Here is a 17,969-nt window from a genome sequence, read left to right on the forward strand (position 1 = left end):
CTCCCCCCCGCCCGTTTGCGTAATCAGAAGACATGACGTTTCTGCATGGGGTCGCGGTTGCTGTAAGTGAGTTTCGTCCCCTCTGCGGCAAACACAAAAACTCAACACGCTTCGTCAACAACGCTTCCCCGAAAGAGGAACACGCGCAGAACAGGCGACATGCACCACTGCCAAATCAGCATCACAAAGCAAACCTCTGGCCAATGCAGCGTACTCCCATGTCCAAAATATTCAGTGAGAAAAAAAACGAGGCCAGCAGTCCAATACGAACAAGTGTCGATACCATCAGGATTCTCTGTGTCCATACTGCCGCCCACTGGTCACAGAGTTCATCCGTACAATTCCCGTTGGGGTCACGGAACGTGAAACCCACCCGGAACAAAGCAACAGTCTTGATACCGTGCAGATTCGCATCTCGCGGCTGCGTCGCCGTCAAACAGGGCCACACCTCAGGCTGCCTTTGACTTCAGCGAGTCTCATTGGCAAGCACGTGGTCCACCACAAACCGCCTACGCAAAAACCATGGCAGATGCAGATACCTGATGCACCAATGGAAATTAAAAACCCTCCGGTGTGCGACTGTGGTCATCCAGATCAGACATCGGAGAGCGAGCGGAGCGTGCCGCTCGCCCTGCTCGCCCGTTCAACGGGTGCTACCACCCGTGTGCGGCCTGTTGTGCGTTTTTTGCTGACCGGATTCCGGCTGAAATTCCACCTTTGAAAAGCTTTGAAAAGCTCTGCGTTTTCAAAGCATAACGCCTCTCACCGTCTGTGTCGCAATAGAAAACACGCCGGCATCGCTCTTCCCCCCCCCCCCCCCCCGTGCAACTGACGTGCGTCAGCGCACCATCAGGCTTTGTTTAGCGACGAGCACTTTTTACATCAATATATATGAACCTCAGTTGCTGGTGATTGCGATGAACGCCAAAGCGATACGCAATTTACGCCGAGAGCAACACGCAACCCAAAAGTGGCTCCTCCTCGTGGATCTCGTAGCGAGCAATTCCGTACGTCTCGGACCATTGAGCCGAATGATTCCGAACTGTTGTCAATAAGAACCAAAAACGGTAACGCATTTCGGTCAGGAATTGTAATGACGCTCGGCCGGTGATGTCACCGTGATATTGCTCCCATACCCACTCCGACTGGACATCTGTGAAAAGAGCTTAATAGCTCATCACATTGCCCCAGTATAAATACATATTATGATTTTCTGCAGCTTAAAACTAGTTCTACATGGCACGTACATTGCAGCCGAGGCGAGCACCCACAAGAGCTGTCATGAAGTTTAGGTGAGCTACTAGCGAGCCACATGCTTGCATAGCTGGGTAATACGGTAATCAAACTATGTTTTATTTTACCACGTTAAGTTCCACTGAGCTCTATAGCTCTTTCAGTAGCGACCTGGCCACAAATGATGGCTCAACGTAAGTGGTCCATCGCGTGGAAATCTATAGCAGCCAAATAATCTAAACGCTCGTTGATTCTAAATGTGGGGGGAAAAAACGGAGGACCCGGAGAAAAATCTACGCGATCACGAGGAGAACATGCAAACACTCCAAATATATAGGTTTCAGGGTTGGGATCGAACCCATGACCTCCAACATACCAGGCGAGGGATTAACATCTCGCCACAACCGTGGGCCCCTAAAGCCAGCTTCAGTGCATGGCTTTCATTTCTGCTGTTATTTCACACAGTGTTTGTATTTGTCACCAATGTCTCATCAGCATCCTGGCACACAGCACGGGGCACACAGTCCATCCTTTCTGGACATAACCCCAATGACACAAGGGGCCACAAGTCCCAGTGGGGAATGACCTTTGCATTAATTTGTACCCCTTCCTGTGTTATCCTTCGAGGGCCCACCCTACACAGCAACTCAATTCCGCTTTCTCTTTGGCTCACTCCAAAGCTATCGGCTAAATGATCCCTCTGAGCTGGGCTCGACTTGGGTTCAGTGCGAATGTAAAATCCATTACAGATCACTTCTCTTCAGTTGGGGAGTTTGAGATTTGAACGTCGGGTCCTAATGACATTGGCTCAGTGCTCTAACACTGGCGCAGCTTAATTTCCTTAGCCACTTGATTAACTCTACTTTAAATGCAGCCATGCCAGACGCTAATGAGACCCACGCGGTCGGGGCCCGTGCACGCGTACCGATCCCCATTTCCAGTGACACGGGGGGACGACAAGAGGGCAATTAGTGGCGCTCGTTCAAACTCACGACTCGCCCCGATTGCCGCCCAACGCGTTTCGGCAAAAGTCCAGAAGCGGCGGGTAACGACGCGGCGACTCGACGTAGTCTGGGTGAACGATCGCTCCGTTGTGCACGGGGATTTCACACTGAACCCATGCCGGCTTCAATCGCGCGCTTTCAGATGCGCTTCTGGAACGCTCTTCCTTCCGATATTAGGAAGCCACTGGAGCTATAGTGCTTTTAAATCATCTACATTGAAAATAATTTCTTTAGATCTGCTTTTTACGTTTAGTTTGTTGTCCTTCTGCCGCACCTCCAATAAGCATGGTTGGCTATGTGTGGTGCGAAAGGAGTTCAACGTACATACATACATATATACTCTGAGACGCGGCAGACACCGGGCCTCAAGGTGCAGTAACAGAGGGAGGGAGGCCGCAGTTGGAAACGATTCCCTCCACGGGCACCTGGCCGCAGAACGCACGCGCGGGCAGCCGGGGTCACTCGCATGCTCAGAGTGAGCCAGCGGAGAGCCACGAGGTGAGCAAAGCCAGATGCAACTTCTCAGTCGGCAATGGGTCCATTATCCAAACCGTGCAGTTCACTGCTGTAAAAGTTGAACAAAAGTTCAGAACCAGATCTCAGCACAAATCAATTCCTGCTTCCACCCAAGCACAGAATGTTAAAACCGGTCCAGAGTTTGCTCGTATTGAAACCAATGTTATTAAATAAATGCACGCCCTGAAGGACATGTGCCCATGACGTGTGTAAAAATATACTTTTTTTATTTTTATGTAGACACAAACATGGGAAGGTGTATTTTCAACTGATTTACTCCACTTTTATCAAAAATGCTCCACAAGCAACAACTTTATATTGTACGTGTGTATGCTGAACTTCTTTTGCACCGTATGTAACCAACCGTGCAAGGAGTACGAGGGTACATGGCAGACAAGGACGAAGCTGGTCTTTACCCATCAGAGCTGCCATGACAAAACACTGCAGCGCAGCTGTGATGCATGACGTGTAGATTAGTCACTTGCAGTGAAATACTCTTACATTTATTTAAAATATTGTGACGCTACTATGCATGACTGCTGATCAAGTTTGTTTTTCCCGATGAGCCAGCCGAAGACACTCGTGCACGCAGAGAGTTTGGGATGGGTGCATAATTGCGTGTGTCACCCCAGGTATCTTTCCCTGCACGTTTGTCCCAGTGACACTCAAATTTCCCAACCGAATACTATCCGTGTATCGTAAGTCACGGGAATCACGGGGCAATGTGCTACCCGTGCTCACCACAGCCAGGTAAAAACCATCTCGCTGCTCAAAAGTCCATCGGTGGCCATGAGCTGCCGGTGGAAACTCCACACTCCGGCACTGTGGGCAGGCCACCCGCACTTTCATCCTGGGCCAGTGGAAGTTTTCCTCTGCTTCTGACACTCCCCTTGGCGGCCAAGGTAAACACTAGAGGGTAGCAGCGGGGGGGGGGGTGCCTGGAAATCGCTTAAAGTCGCAGGGGTCCTGAGCGACGGCCCTACCAGAGGAAGCGTGGCAGCCACAGAGAAGAGAAAAAAAAACAGCTTTTGCTTCGGGAGCATTCTTTTTTGTTGTTGGAGACAGCAGTGCGGTGATTTTGGGGAATAGCGATCCGTGCGACACTCGACGTGTGCGTCGACACCGGGTTAATGCCATGACTGTGGAAATCGGCGGTTAGAGTGCCACACTGGCTCGCAAATCCGCCTTGTCCTGGGAGGCATGGTTGGGGCTCCAAAGCTTCCCCCCAAGGAAGAGGAGAAAGGAGGCACCCAGCCGTTTTTGTTGTTTTTTACCGTGTGATAGGCACGATCATCCAAGACAGCGGATAGCGTGCCCCGCCCCCCCCTTGCTTATAAATGGGTTAAGGGAAGCAAAAAAAACTAAAACAAATGACGCATTAACTGTACAATGTCAAATAAAACGGCAATGTCTCGGGAGGATTTATTACCCAAATAATAGGGTTTTGTGGGGAGCAGGTGGGAAGCTGTTTTGGCTGACGATGACAGGCCCAGCCCATGTGATTAATGTGCTTTCCCACAAAAGTGCTTGGGAGGGCTCACGCGGTGGGGGTGCATCATGGCCATGACCAAAGCATTGACCTGGCACCGCTGAAATCCAGGGTTCAAATCCGCGTGTTTAGCCACTCGTAATTAAACCCAGTTCTCAAGTAGAGTGAAAGTTGATGGTATCTGCCAAGTTACAAATTACTGCATGAAAAAAACGACACATTCAATTGGTTTGTCACGTTGCAGCTGTGAGGATTATGAGCGTAGATGTTATTGCCGAGAATGTGGTGAACATTCTTTGCGAGGCCATATAGAAATGTATGCCACAGTGTGGATAAGAGGTCTTCCCAAGTGACCTCTTACCAATGGTGAATCCTTTTTCTCTCGTCCAATGACGCTTCGGCCAAATATTGTAATCGTAATTTGGTGGAAAAAATAAATATAACATTACACATCGAAAAAAATGGACGTGACCTGTGCATTCCCACAGTAAATCTGTGGGTTTCGCTGCACCTCAAACATGGCAGGATAACGCAATAACACTTGGTCAAACTTGCCCATGCAGACCAATGCGAGTGATTTTAATGCGCCCCGCAGAATAATATACTGCGATTCTTTTTTGTTGTGAGACAGACACGGTGAAAGATCGGTTTCACGGCGTATAAATCTGTGACAAGCGGGGCATAAAGAACGTATTCATCGCTTGGCCACGGGGGCCTGCGATAAACATCTTACACTTCCACCTACGGCTGGAGCCAAAAGCCTGCTGCTCACTTACTCACTAATTTGCATTACCATCCGATGTACACGCTCGCTTCATTCACACAGCGCTGAACTGCAGTTCCCGAACAAACCTCCGCCCCCCCCTCCCTGCCCCCCCTCCCTGACCCCTCCCAATACCGTCCCCCCACCTCCCCCCCAACCCAAGCTGCATCAGCCACCGGCCCCCACCCCTACGCCCCACCACCGCCTTCACAAAAACGCTGCCAAAGCAGAACTTACCCTTGCAGCAAGTCCGCTACATTTTCATTATTAAAACAGCAACGCTTCTTTCAGCGCTTCTGAATGCAGATTTATATCCCGGGTTTCGGAAACGAGCCCGCGAGTGGCGTTCCAGTTCATGGGGGTTCGGCAAGAGCCATTTCCTCACCCACCCCCTTGGGCCCTGAGGCTGTTTCACCACGACGAGCAGTAGCCGCAGCATCGACAACAACATCATCATCATAATCTGACTGCGGTAACGAGGCAGCCGCAACACGCCCACTTTGTTCTGTCTGTCTCTAGAATCAGCAGAGTTTCCTGCCTGTTCGAGTCCCGCATCTTGCACGCAGGGAATTTCACGGCAGGTTCGAAGGCAAGCGACTCTGCAGTTTGGACCAGAGGCGTTCAAGATGTAATAATATGAATCCTTTCCCATTCCGAGACGTCTGCAAGTTGCAGGGTGGGTGTCTCGTTGACCACTGCATCTCGGAACGCGCAAGCGGTTGAGTGTTAATTTGTATTTAGAGAAGCATTGTTTTTAAAGACATTGTACTCACCGCAGAGAACTGTCGCGACACGACCGCACTCTACGATAGCTGAGCGCCAAACCGTGCAACACACCCTCCCGCATGGCCTTGCGAGAGCCTACACGTACGTACATGTACGTGATGGCAATGGGAGGGGGTTAAGAGGTTGTTGAGATGAGAGGTAAGCTGGTGCGTGTTGCCAAGAAGAGCATTTGGAGTGGCACCCCCATGGTGGTGACCCAGGGAGGAGTTTCTTCAACCAGAGTGGTGGACACTGAGTGTGATCGTCAGAGGTCAGAAGTCAACTTCAACAACCGTGCCATTGAGCATAAAATAACTGCTATATGTGGTTGCATCAACGGCTGCAGTGACCTCTGGATAATATATATATAATGTACTCCTTTATACAGTGAAGGAAAAAGTATTTGATCCCCTGCTGATTTTGTACGTTTGACCACTGACAAAGAAATGATCAGACTATAATTTTAATGGTAGGTTTATTTGAACAGTGAGAGACAGAATAACGACAACAAAATCCAGAAAAACGCATGTAAAATTTTTTATAAATTGATTTGCATTTCAATGAGGGAAATATGTATTTGACCCCCTCTCAATCATAAATATTTCTGGCTCCCAGGTGTCTTTTATACAGGTAACGAGCTGAGATTAGGAGCACACTCTTAAAGGGAGTGCTCCTAATCTCAGCTTGTTACCTGTATAAAAGACCTGTTCACAGAAGCAATCAATCAATCCGATTCCAAACTCTCCACCATGGCCAAGACCAAAGAGCTCTCCAAGGATGTCAGGGACAAGAATGTAGACCTACACAAGGCTGGAATGGGCTACAAGACCATCGCCAAGCAGCTTGGTGAGAAGGTGACAACAGTTGGTGCGATTATTCGCAAATGGAAGAAACACAAAAGAACTGTCAATCTCCCTCGGCCTGGGGCTCCATGCAAGATCTCACCTCGTGGAGTTGCAATGATCATGAGAATGGTGAGGAATCAGCCCAGAACTACACGGGAGGATCTTGTCAATGATCTCAAGGCAGCTGGGACCATAGTCACCAAGAAAACAGTTGGTAACACACTACGCCGTGAAGGACTGAAATCTTGCAGCGCCCGCAAGGTGCCCCTGCTCAAGAAAGCACATATACATGCCCGTCTGAAGTTTGCCAATGAACATCTGAATGATTGAGAGGACAACTGGGTGAAAGTGTTGTGGTCAGATGAGACCAAAATTGAGCTCTTTGGCATCAACTCAACTCGCCGTGTTTGGAGGAGGAAGAATGCTGCCTATGACCCCAAGAACACCATCCCCACCGTCAAACATGGAGGTGGAAACATTATGCTTTGGGGATGTTTTTCTGCTAAGGGGACAGGACAACTTCACCGCATCAAAGGGACGATGGACGGGGCCATGTACCGTCAAATCTTGGGTGAGAACCTCCTTCCCTCAGCCAGGGCATTGAAAGTGGGTCGTGGATGGGTATTCCAGCATGACAATGACCCAAAACACACGGCCAAGGCAACAAAGGAGTGGCTCAAGAAGAAGCACATGAAGGTCCTGGAGTGGCCTAGCCAGTCTCCAGACCTTAATCCCATAGAAAAACTGTGGAGGGAGCTGAAGGTTCGAGTTGCCAAACGTTAGCCTCGAAACCTTAATGACTTGGAGAAGATCTGCAAAGAGGAGTGGGACAAAATCCCTCCTGAGATGTGTGCAGACCTGGTGGCCAACTACAAGAAACGTCTGACCTCTGTGATTGCCAACAAGGGTTTTGTCACCAAGTACTAAGTCTTGTTTTGCAGAGGGGTCAAATACGTATTTCCCTCATTAAAATGCAAATCAATTTATAACATTTTTGACATGCGTTTTCTGGATTTTGTTGTTATTCTGTCTCTCACTGTTCAAATAAACCTACCATTAAAATTATAGACTGATCATTTCTTTGTCAGTGGGCAAACGTACAAAATCAGCAGGGGATCAAATACTTTTTTCCCTCACTGTATATATATTTTAAACACGGTTGCACAAAGAACAGAAATGTTATCAAGCAGCCGGCACCAAACAGCTCTATCAAAGATGTAATAGATAAGCCTTAACGGATTCCTTGAGCTGAGAGAGGTTATGAAAGCTTGGGAAGAGGACAACGCTAGGAGAATCCCAAATGCCCCGGGCGTCAGCAGCTCTTTAAACCCATCAATAGCACACAGTTATTCCATCATCATCTTTTTTAATCATTCAACAATGCAAATTATTCCTGCGCTGAAATTCCAGGGCGTGAGAGTACGCACGCCGCCCACGTTATCGTGAGCGCGGCAAGACATTAAACGTTCTTAACTGTGACATTTTTGGGTGGAGGGGGGAGGGAAAAGCACTCGTGTAGATACATCTTTACGGCTATTCATGAAAAATCTATTGCAGCAAGTGATTTGATTTTCCGGGAATCACAACCAGAAGTAACATTTATAGCGGCGAGCCCTCGGAGCCTCGGAGCCCATCAAGGTGCAGTTAGAAATGCATACAAACGTGACCGACTGCACACGTATTTCCCAACGGACGAAACGAATAAAAACTAAACAGCTCGCTTACAACCGCGTCACTCGAGGGGCCAATGCTAATGATTGAGCGATCGCACAGAACCAACACTGCTCAACCCCTTCATTAGAAAACGCTTCCCATCAACCCTCCAATGGTTAAATCCAGGAGCACAGAGGGGTTTTGATGTCACGCTTCATTCACCGACGGGTGCACAAACAAACGCAATGTCAACAAACATCAGTTTCGATGGGCCACAAATTGAATCGTGAACAGCCAACCACAGTTTAATAATCCATCGCGAGTAAGGCTCGGCCAAGTCGTGTGTTTCTTGTAAACACTCAGCGTTGTCCTGAATGTGCTCACGCCCCGTCACTGTGAGCTGCATTGGCTGATGGGGCACGCGAAGGGACAACTCGGGAGCTCGTCTACACAGCTGACGAGCTTGCAGTCTCCGTGCTGTGGAACATGGAAGCCTGATGGCCCTTGATAACCAGCGATGCCCCTTTCAGCTCATTTCCCTCACGGCGGGTGTGTGCGCCTGTGCACGTAGGAAGGGCTGTTTCATACCAGCTGCCAAAGTGCAGAATCTAGGATGCAAAGTGAGACAACTAAATAATATTAATGAAGTTGACATCCTAACGGCTGTTTGTTTCCATTAGCTAATGGGGGACTGCGAAAACGGCGAGGACTGTTGCTGGAACCAAGAGGCGGTTTTACCATCACCCCCCGCCAGGTCCCGGCGCAGCAGACGCACCGTGGAATCTTGGCGGCGCTTCTCTTCACAGCCGCCCGCCCGCCGAATCTCACCCGTGGCCGCCGCTAACAATGGGGCCCATGAGCGGCCATCGGCGATGGTGCACCAGCCAACCCTCTCTCGCCCTTCCCACCGCTGTCCCGGAAGAACGCGCCGTGCGTTTGTGTTTAACGAAAACAAAACAAGAAAGAAAGCCACCGCTGCCCGCTGCTGCCGCCACCGCCACCACCGCTGCTGCCAAAACCGCAACTGCCGCAGGAACCGTGGAACACAATCGCTAAGGTTGCACGCGCGAGTGGGAACAGCGCTCTGCGAAGACGCCGGCGCGTGCGCGCGCACGGCAGTCCCACAATGGAAGGAACTGGCTCCGTGCGGCTTCGCGTTTTTTGTCCTTTCCCGGCGGGCGAGGGCCCATGTTGCCCTTTCCCACAGCCCCCCCCGCCCCCGGGGGCTGCCCTCTGCGCCCTATGAAATTACAGCCCCTCTGCCGTGCGGCCGCGGGCCACGCACACGGCAGGATTAGCGCGCCGACCGACTTCATTTGGGAGGCTCGGAATGTTTCGCGAGCGCGCGCCCATTTGTGCCGACCTCTTGGCGAGTCGCGACTGACCCCCGAGGAGTCTTGCCCGGAAAGTAAAATGACGCGAGGCTTTTATTTTGAGACGCGACGGGCGGCACGAAGTGCGAGCAAGCGGAGACTTGTCTCTTAAAACGACGACCTGACCAGACCTGAGCACGCAGTCAGAGCAATTCTTGCTCAATTCAAAACAAGCCCGTTAACTCGCACCTCCGCACCTCCACTGCACCACGATGGCTAACTTAGGTCTCCCTCTCTCTCTCTTGCCCGCATCTTTATTGACATTGCAGTTCTTTTCAGTTTTGCTTCACAATGGATGTGAAACGTTAGAACAGCTAAGTGTCCGACTCATCCGTGAGGCATTTAAATGTTAGCTCCCTCGGATGTGTGGGGTTTTCTCTGGACACTCAGGTTTCGTCACCAAAAGACATTAAAAATAATATAAACCTGCCAATGCCGGGCTCTCCCCAGGGATTTCTCGTGTAAGGAAGGACTACTTAAATAAAAGCCACTCGACTGAGGGTGACTTTTTCTCAATTTATTTCTTGGATTCTCTTCTTGCCGTTTAGGCAATCTTTGCCCCGCGCCACCGCTTCAGATTTTATGATTGCAATTATCATTTTGCAAACAGGAAACTGCGATAAGCAAGCGGCAGGGCCTGCAATTAAAAATGGCAAAAGGAAATTCGTAAATATATGCATGAAACGCAACATTTTAGTTAGATACGACTTCCATTAGAATAACTGTAAACATTTTACAATCGCAACGAGCCATTAGCAGAGTTCGAGTATTGAAGCGCTCATGCATTCTAACTCCTTTGTTGCCGCGAACAAAGAATAACCAGTTACGACACGATTACAGGTCGACTGAACACAACACACAATATACACATAGCTAAATACACAACTGTCAACCCATTCTATTAACACCATTTGTTTTCTGTTACCAGGTAAGGCCCACTGAGCAATATGGCTCTATTTCAGTAGCAACCTGGCTATCACAAATGACTTCTCAACGAAGTGGACATTTAAAGTAGCCAAGCACTCTAAATACACGCAGATTCTAAATATGGAGGGAAAAACCGGAGGACCCGGAGAAAAATCCACGCCACCACGGGGAGAACACCAACCACCCCCCCAAACCAACAGTGGGTTCTGTGCTTACTACCCCAGTGTAACGGTGGAGATAAGAATGCAGATGACAACGAGCTGCCCTTTGCGTAATCAGAACGTCTAATCTGCCAAAAATAAAGGCCCATGTGGTCGCAAATCGTTGTCGAGAGAGAGTAAACACACTGCCCAGCCGCCACCTACCCGCCGTGTATCCACTGCGCACGGCAACACGGAACGGCCGTGTCATCAAACGCAAGCTCCACTGCAGACCGCAAACAAATTGATTTGTAGATGGCCGCGACCGTTCAATGGTTTACCGCGCACTGTTAGAATGTGAGGGCATCCGGCGACGTGTGCAGCTGGTTTGTTTTTCGAGAACCAACGCTGCTTAATGAATGCACTCCCAGGAGGCCGCGTGGCTGATGGGATGTGTAAAAACAAATACTATTGTTTTCGGGGGACAGATTTGCGAAGGAGGCGGGCGCATTGTCTACTTATTTATTTTGTTCTTGAAATTCTCGACAAAGGCACCAATGTTATTTTGTGTTGTGCGTTATCCGGTTTAGGATTGAGCGTGAACCCATATCGAACAGGGTTCTTGCCGATACAAATCTAGCAGCTCACCAGCATTGGGGTTCAAGCGAGCCTGACTGCCGACAAGACACTGATGTCGAAACTTGTCCAGACTTTTTGCTCGTGAAGAAACCAATGCTGTTGAATTAATGCACTCCCAGAAGGCCATTACATTTCTACAATCATCACTTAACGACGGGGATTGTTTAAAAATAGCAAGGAACATGCAACAATGAATGCATCACTATCATCGTGCCATCATAGGCCATGAAGATGGGTAATGTTCATATTTAGTTGGTCTATTTTAAGCCCCAGGAAAGTGAAGGGGCATCTCTTGACGTGCAGAGTGAGCGGCAAGCCAGTAATTTATGGACTCTGCTTAATGACCCATATTTAGTCGAGACATCTGAACAGAAAAGCCGATTCCCGTTCATCACGAGGCAGTCCAGCCACAAGACAAATATCCCCCGTATAGCCTTAACAGACTGTCGGAGGCAACTGCTGTTAGCGAGCACCTATGAAGGCCGGAACGGTATACGAGGGGTGGGTGGCCAGCACCACGCCCGACCGCCTTTGTCTCCCCAGTGGCGATACTTACACACCACACCAGGTACTCATTTGAAGCTGAGTCGACCTAGGGGAGACACAGGACCGGTGCAGATAATCGTCACTGGTGTTGGCCGTGAGCGGGAATCGAACCCGGGTTGCCAGGTTCATAGCGCAGCGCGCTAACCGCTACGCTACCGTTCCCCACTAGACACATACACGTCCAGGACTCCCGCCCCATACCCCCGTCCTGTCCCCACGTTCAAAAACTCCTCCTGATCGGTGTAAGCCTGCATTTGTTTTTTTAATGTACAGCACCTTGTGACCTCCGGGCAAAAAGGTTCTGCAGAAGTGGAAATTATTCTTGTTGTTGTTCTTGATCGCAGCCAAACGCCCAAAGTGTATCTGTGCTTGAATGAGCAGCAAGGCAGACAGCTGACCTCTGCCGGCTCTGAGCCCAGTGGTGGAAATTCCTCATTCCCTGGGCGGCAGGTCGCAGTCCGTGTGTATGACAGCCACCGATGACTTTCAACAAAGCGGTTCCCATTTCATCAGCAACGATGGGATAATTTGCCAGAGTTGACGTTTGATCGGATTTAAATTACTGAAAAAAATTGATAACCCACAGAAACATTGATATTCAAGATAACCCATGCATGTCCTGCGTTTGTCGCTCTGAGTAGCGCCGCGATGATGGCATGGGGGGGGGGGGGCTCAAGCCGCGGTACACCAGCCTCTCCCCTATGCCGCGTGGGGGGGGGGCGAAGCCGTCATCCAGCAGTAATGGACTAACAAAGCCTCCTCGATGTTACGAGCAATATTATTATTATTACTACTTACAGAGCAATGTAGCTTGTTTACAAACAACCTGACACAATCCCATCAGAAGGGAACAATGCGGTCGAGGCGGAGTTTGCTCGCGGTCCCCGGTGACGCACTGGCAGAGCCAGTGGGGGGGGGGGGGTGGTACGTGCTCCCCCAATGATCTGATCGAAATAATCCCCAATTTCGACAACACAAATAACATTTAATATCATGCACAAATCGGCTCATGAACAGACTTTGCTGCACTGCCATCTCCTGTCCACCTCTCAGCAGATCACAGGGAGGGGAGTTTCACAAATATTGCCACGATTCCACAAGAATCAACTCCCAAACCTCTGGGATCAGACATGCACTACCACCACGACCATTACCACCACCAATACCAAGACCCGCCATTCGCCAAGAAGTGACGGTAACGTCACCACGGCGCTGTGCCAGGCTAGGTGCACTTTGAGGCCACGTGAAGTGTCCAAGGCTCGCTGACAGGAGGTGACGGGACAGACCCAGGTGCCATGGGTTGGCTGAGATGACTGGTAGATGCACCAGCTGTACCCCCTACTGTGCCACCACCACGACCATCACGATCAGCAAAGATAGAGACAAAGATCCCCGTATAGCCTTAACAGATTGCAGGGGCAAGTGCCGCTAACAAGCACTTGTGAAGGCTGGCAGAGCACATGAGGGGGTGGGTGACCAGAACCACGCCTGGCCACCTTTGTCTCCCCAATGCTGATCTTTACACCCTGCGCTGGGTACTCATTTGAGGCCGAGTCAACCTAGAGGTTCAGCTAATCGTCAGTGGTGTTGGCCGTGAGCGGGAATCGAACCTCGGGTCACCGGATTCGTAGCGCAACGCGTTAACCTCTGCGCCACCGCTCTGCACAAACCAGTACAACCACCACAACAGCCAGCCGCAGCCAACAGGACCACAACCACCCGCAGCTCATCCTGGCAGCCGCCACCTGTACAGGAGTCGAACGCGAGACGCGGGTGCGAGGGAGGGGCAGCCGAGCGCAGTCGTCCCACGAGGGCGGTGAACGCAACGGGCGCCTGCGTCATCACTTTCTCCCCCCCTCTCGTCGCCCCCCACTCTCTCCAGTCGCGTGCCTCTACGCGCGCCACATTCCATCTCATTAACTGTGCAGAGCAGCTGAGAGTTCTCGTTCCGGAACCTGCTCGTAGAAAATATTCCACGTTGACGCCGTCCGCACTACAGTTGTTACCGCTATTGCCGACGGCGACTCAAATATAAACGCACCGCTCGTTATGGGCGGCGTCGGCGGCGCCGCATTCGCGAACCCAGCGACCCGAGTTTAATTCCGAACACACCATCCCCCCCCCACCGCTTGACTTGCTGAAAGGGTCCCTCTCGAGGTCACAAGAAATGGCAGCAGCATGGAGGAGGGGGGCCTTCATCCAACAGGGGACAGACCAAGGCCGATTGTGATGATGATTCTATTCTATATTTGCGCACGGCAAGATGTTCAGGAGCTAAAATGCCAATGTCGAGGTCTGTTGGCCAGATGATGAGACTGGACGAGATGTCTCTTCATCGCCACTGTAAAAGCCCAACGTTTGCAATGCTTAAAATTATTTTCAATCCGCGGTGACTAAAAAGGGAAACTCTTCTGGCTTCATCGCGCTCCCAGCCAGCAGAATAAACGACTGCCCTGTTCATTTGCACTTCAGCAGTAGCAGCAGCGCTCAAAGCAGCCACGTGCAAACGCACGCAAGTCCGCAAGTCGCCGCAAGAAAGGGAGCACTGCGCATGACTTGTGCGTGAAACGCTTCCCCCGAACAAAAACCAAAGTGTGCGGTGCCCGCCGTGTGGCAGCGATGATGAAAATGCAGGGCGTGGCGGCGGCGCGAGGCACCTGCACGCACCAATAATCCCCCCGCCCCCCACGCCCTCTATCTTGTTGACACAGAGTCCACGCGCGCCAGCCGCAGACGCCCGCCGGCCAAACGTTCCTGACGGACGCGGCCTGGAGGAAACCCTTGTCGGGCGGGCGATGGCTCGTCCGCACGCGGCACGTTCAAACGTGGACACCGCGTTCCATGTAACGATGCGAATTACGCAGGACGTACACGCGAAAAATGTACCGTTCAGGCTGATGCATTGCCCAGGGATAGAACTCGAAAGTCACAGAACAAACGAGAATAAAACTAAATAAATAAAATCAATTAATGAATCAAACCGCGACCCAGAATTCGTGCCGATTCACCAAATCGTGTGGGCTACGGATGGCGAATCGCGCGATGCCCGGGGTTGGAAGATGCGGCGGCGCTGGCTTCGAGAGGCCGCCTGAAGTGACCCCAGGAGCTCTCCCTGCTGTGCCATCCGAGCCACTTGCTGACACGACGAGGTCAAAACGCTGACCTCGAGCATCTGCTGCAGGACGTTCCTTCAGTTCACACGACACGAGACCAAGAGCGCCGCGGGAACACAATGGACGACTAAATAAAATATTACATTTTCTTTGAACAATCACACTGGGCTTCCATCGCCCTAAAGCACATCTTACAACCGCACACAGAACCGTGGCGCTCAAACCGTGGCCTCGCGTTTTGAACGATTTAAAATCCCCGAGTATTAGGCCGGTGTTTCTCAACCGTCCCCCCCCATCCCCGACCTCATGATCACCAACCACCGGGGGTGCATGCAGGCAGCCTGCAGCAGCGGCCGTGAGTTTCCACGCCAAGGGAAAAGATTGGCAATCACCAAAAGGCGGAGGAAAGTTGGGGGGTCGTGAAGACTGGAGTTGAGCAACACTGCCGCTCTAGGCAATGAGCAAGAACACTCAACACGTCCGTCGATAAACTAAACGATTTAAATCTTGACTTAAAGCTTTCGGGACTGCAGGAATTCATATTCTTTGGGTCTGATATTTTATTATTATTATTATTTGATCTATCTACGTGGCTTTACCGAAAGACCCAAAGAATATAAACTATTTAAACTAAACTTTCTTTTTTATTTTACCAGCTAAGGTCCACTTGAGCTGTATAGCTTTTTCAGGAGCGACCTGGCCGCAAACGATGGCTCAACGAAGTGGCCTATCATCTGGAAATTTATAGCAGCCAAATAATTATCTAAACGTATATTGATTCTAAACGTGGAGGGAAAAACCGTAGGGGCCCAGAAAAAAATCAACGTGTCAGAAAAAACATGCAAACTCCAAATATCTCCGGCGTCAGGGTCTGGATCGAACCTACGACTTCCTGTGTACCAGGCCAGGTAGTTAACATCTCCTAGCCACCGTGGTGCCACGAGAGGAAACAGAGTTGAGAGGCGACGTTTAGGACAAGGCCACTTCTTCATGGCACGTCGAGGCAACGCTGTCAGTGAGGGTCTCTGAAGCATATTGTGTCTTTAGCAGGGTCCAACACGTCAAACGGCCAGCAGCAAACAGCACTTTCAGAGTCAGAGTGGATGAGAGTGAATGTGTCTCTTGAGATTGAGTGAGGTCAAAAGAGCTTGGTGAGAAAGTAAAAAAGCGATGGGAGTGAATTCTAAAGTAGAGCAGTGCGAAGCAGAAAATAGAAGTGTTGTAACCTGTGGTGAGTGGGTGGTTGAGTTGGTGTGAGTGAGAGGATGAGTGTTTGTGTGTGAATGTGCGTATGGGTGATGGGTCGGTGATGGGTCGGTGATGGGTCGGTGAGGGTGAGTGAGAGGGTGAGTGAGAGGGTGAGTGAGAGGGTGAGTGAGAGGGTGAGTGAGAGGGTGAGTGAGAGGGTGAGTGAGAGGGTGAGTGAGAGAGTGAGTGGGTGAGTGAGAGGGTGAGTGAGAGGGTGAGTGAGAGGGTGAGAGGGTGAGTGAGAGGGTGGGTGAGAGGGTGGGTGAGTGAGTGGGTGAGTGAGAGGGTGAGTGGGTGAGAGGGTGAGTGGGTGAGAGAGTGATTAGGGGAGTGTGCTGTGACTTGTGGAAAGCGGTAGCGTAGCGTTTAGCGCGCTACGCTACGAACCCAGCAAACCGAATTTAACTCCCGCTCATGGCCCACACCAGTGATGAATATCTAAAGCGGCCTTGTGCCTCCCCGATGTCGACTCGGCCTCAAATGAGTACCCGGTGCAATACGTCATCGGAATGGGAAAGGGTGAATAACCTCCCCGGGAGAAACTGTCACGGGCAGGCTTGAGCGACTGACGTGCGGCACCCAGGGTGTGCGCATCGCTTTCCCCGAGAAGCACTCCCATCGTGCCGAGAGCGCCGACATCCGTCTCGCCGCAGTGGCAGAGGAGGCCCTCGGCACCGGGGGGGGGGGGGGGGGCAACCGAAGCTGTCGCTGTCTGCACGCAAAATCCACCACCGTCTGAGCTGCACCGCTGAAGAACACCTTTAAGAGTCCATTACTTAGGCGGTACTGATTACTAGAGCAATTCCAATATCACGGCTGAAACGCTGTGCTCTAATTACAGAGATGTAAAGTAAAGCGTTCATTTTGCAGGTCTCATTTGCAAGCAGGCACATTGTCTCTCAGGGTTATTAGATGGCTTAATTGGCTACTTACCTACCCACCTAAGTACCGATCCATCTATCTGCCCACGCGGCGACCGACCCTCACCCGCCTAGCCTGGCCACTCAACCCGCAGACCCTGGCTCACCACCCGCCTACCCGCCCAGGAAGCAGGACACGTGATGGCGAGGACTGCTGCACGACGGACACCACTGGTGGTGGAATGGCAGCCAAAGGACGCCTCGGCGCAAGAGCACCAATCGAATCAGCGCACGTGTGGGAGTCAGGCGGGAAGTGGCAAACGCACGACTGCGAGATACGACGCTGGTGTGGGGGATACTTTCGTGCAGCAGCAGGAAGAACGCAGCTCGTGATGGTGACGGCAGCAGCAGCAGCTAAGTACGCTCCTCTTGAATGACGTGGAAACTAATGGCACACGGTCCAAATCAATGTATGACTAAGGGAGTGAGTCAGTGGTGCAGAGCTCTGGAAAGGCTCTGAAACTACCACACCCTTCATTCACTCACTCACTCATTTGGGAGAACAAATTCACGTCTTTGTTTAAAGCACTCGGGGCAATTCCTCTGCGGCGCTGCGATGCACTTGTCTTCATTCACTCGCCAGCGCCGCGTCCCGCGCACGGAGGGCTTTGGTTCGCGGCACTTCCGCTGCATTCAACACTGCCCCCCCTCCAGCACCTATTGTTCACGAGTCTCGGAGGCAGCAAAGCGAACCCACCTGATTGGGTGTAGAGCCCAACAAGGAGGTGGGGACTCTATGAAGAAAAGAGAGGCCCCTTTATTTAAGCCAGGTGAAAGCCCATTGACGAGTGCCAC

The 17,969-nt window shown here is 51.1% G+C and overlaps 1 protein-coding gene across 13 annotated transcripts in view; it reads right to left on the reverse strand.

Moving 5' to 3' along the window:
- The window catches only part of LOC144946545 (uncharacterized), a 229,135-nt gene that overhangs the window by 97,980 nt on the left and 113,186 nt on the right, over positions 1-17,969 (reverse strand). The window contains exon 1 of one of the 13 annotated variants that reach the window (XM_078875538.1): positions 17,665-17,682. The exons of the other annotated variants lie outside the window; for them this stretch is intronic. The gene's annotated coding sequence lies outside the window, so the exon portion shown is untranslated. Of the gene's footprint in view, positions 1-17,664; positions 17,683-17,969 lie in introns of those variants that run through there. 13 annotated transcript variants of the gene reach the window in all.

Source organism: Lampetra fluviatilis, chromosome 41 (assembly GCF_964198595.1).
Source record: "Lampetra fluviatilis chromosome 41, kcLamFluv1.1, whole genome shotgun sequence".
NCBI lineage: Eukaryota > Metazoa > Chordata > Hyperoartia > Petromyzontiformes > Petromyzontidae > Lampetra > Lampetra fluviatilis.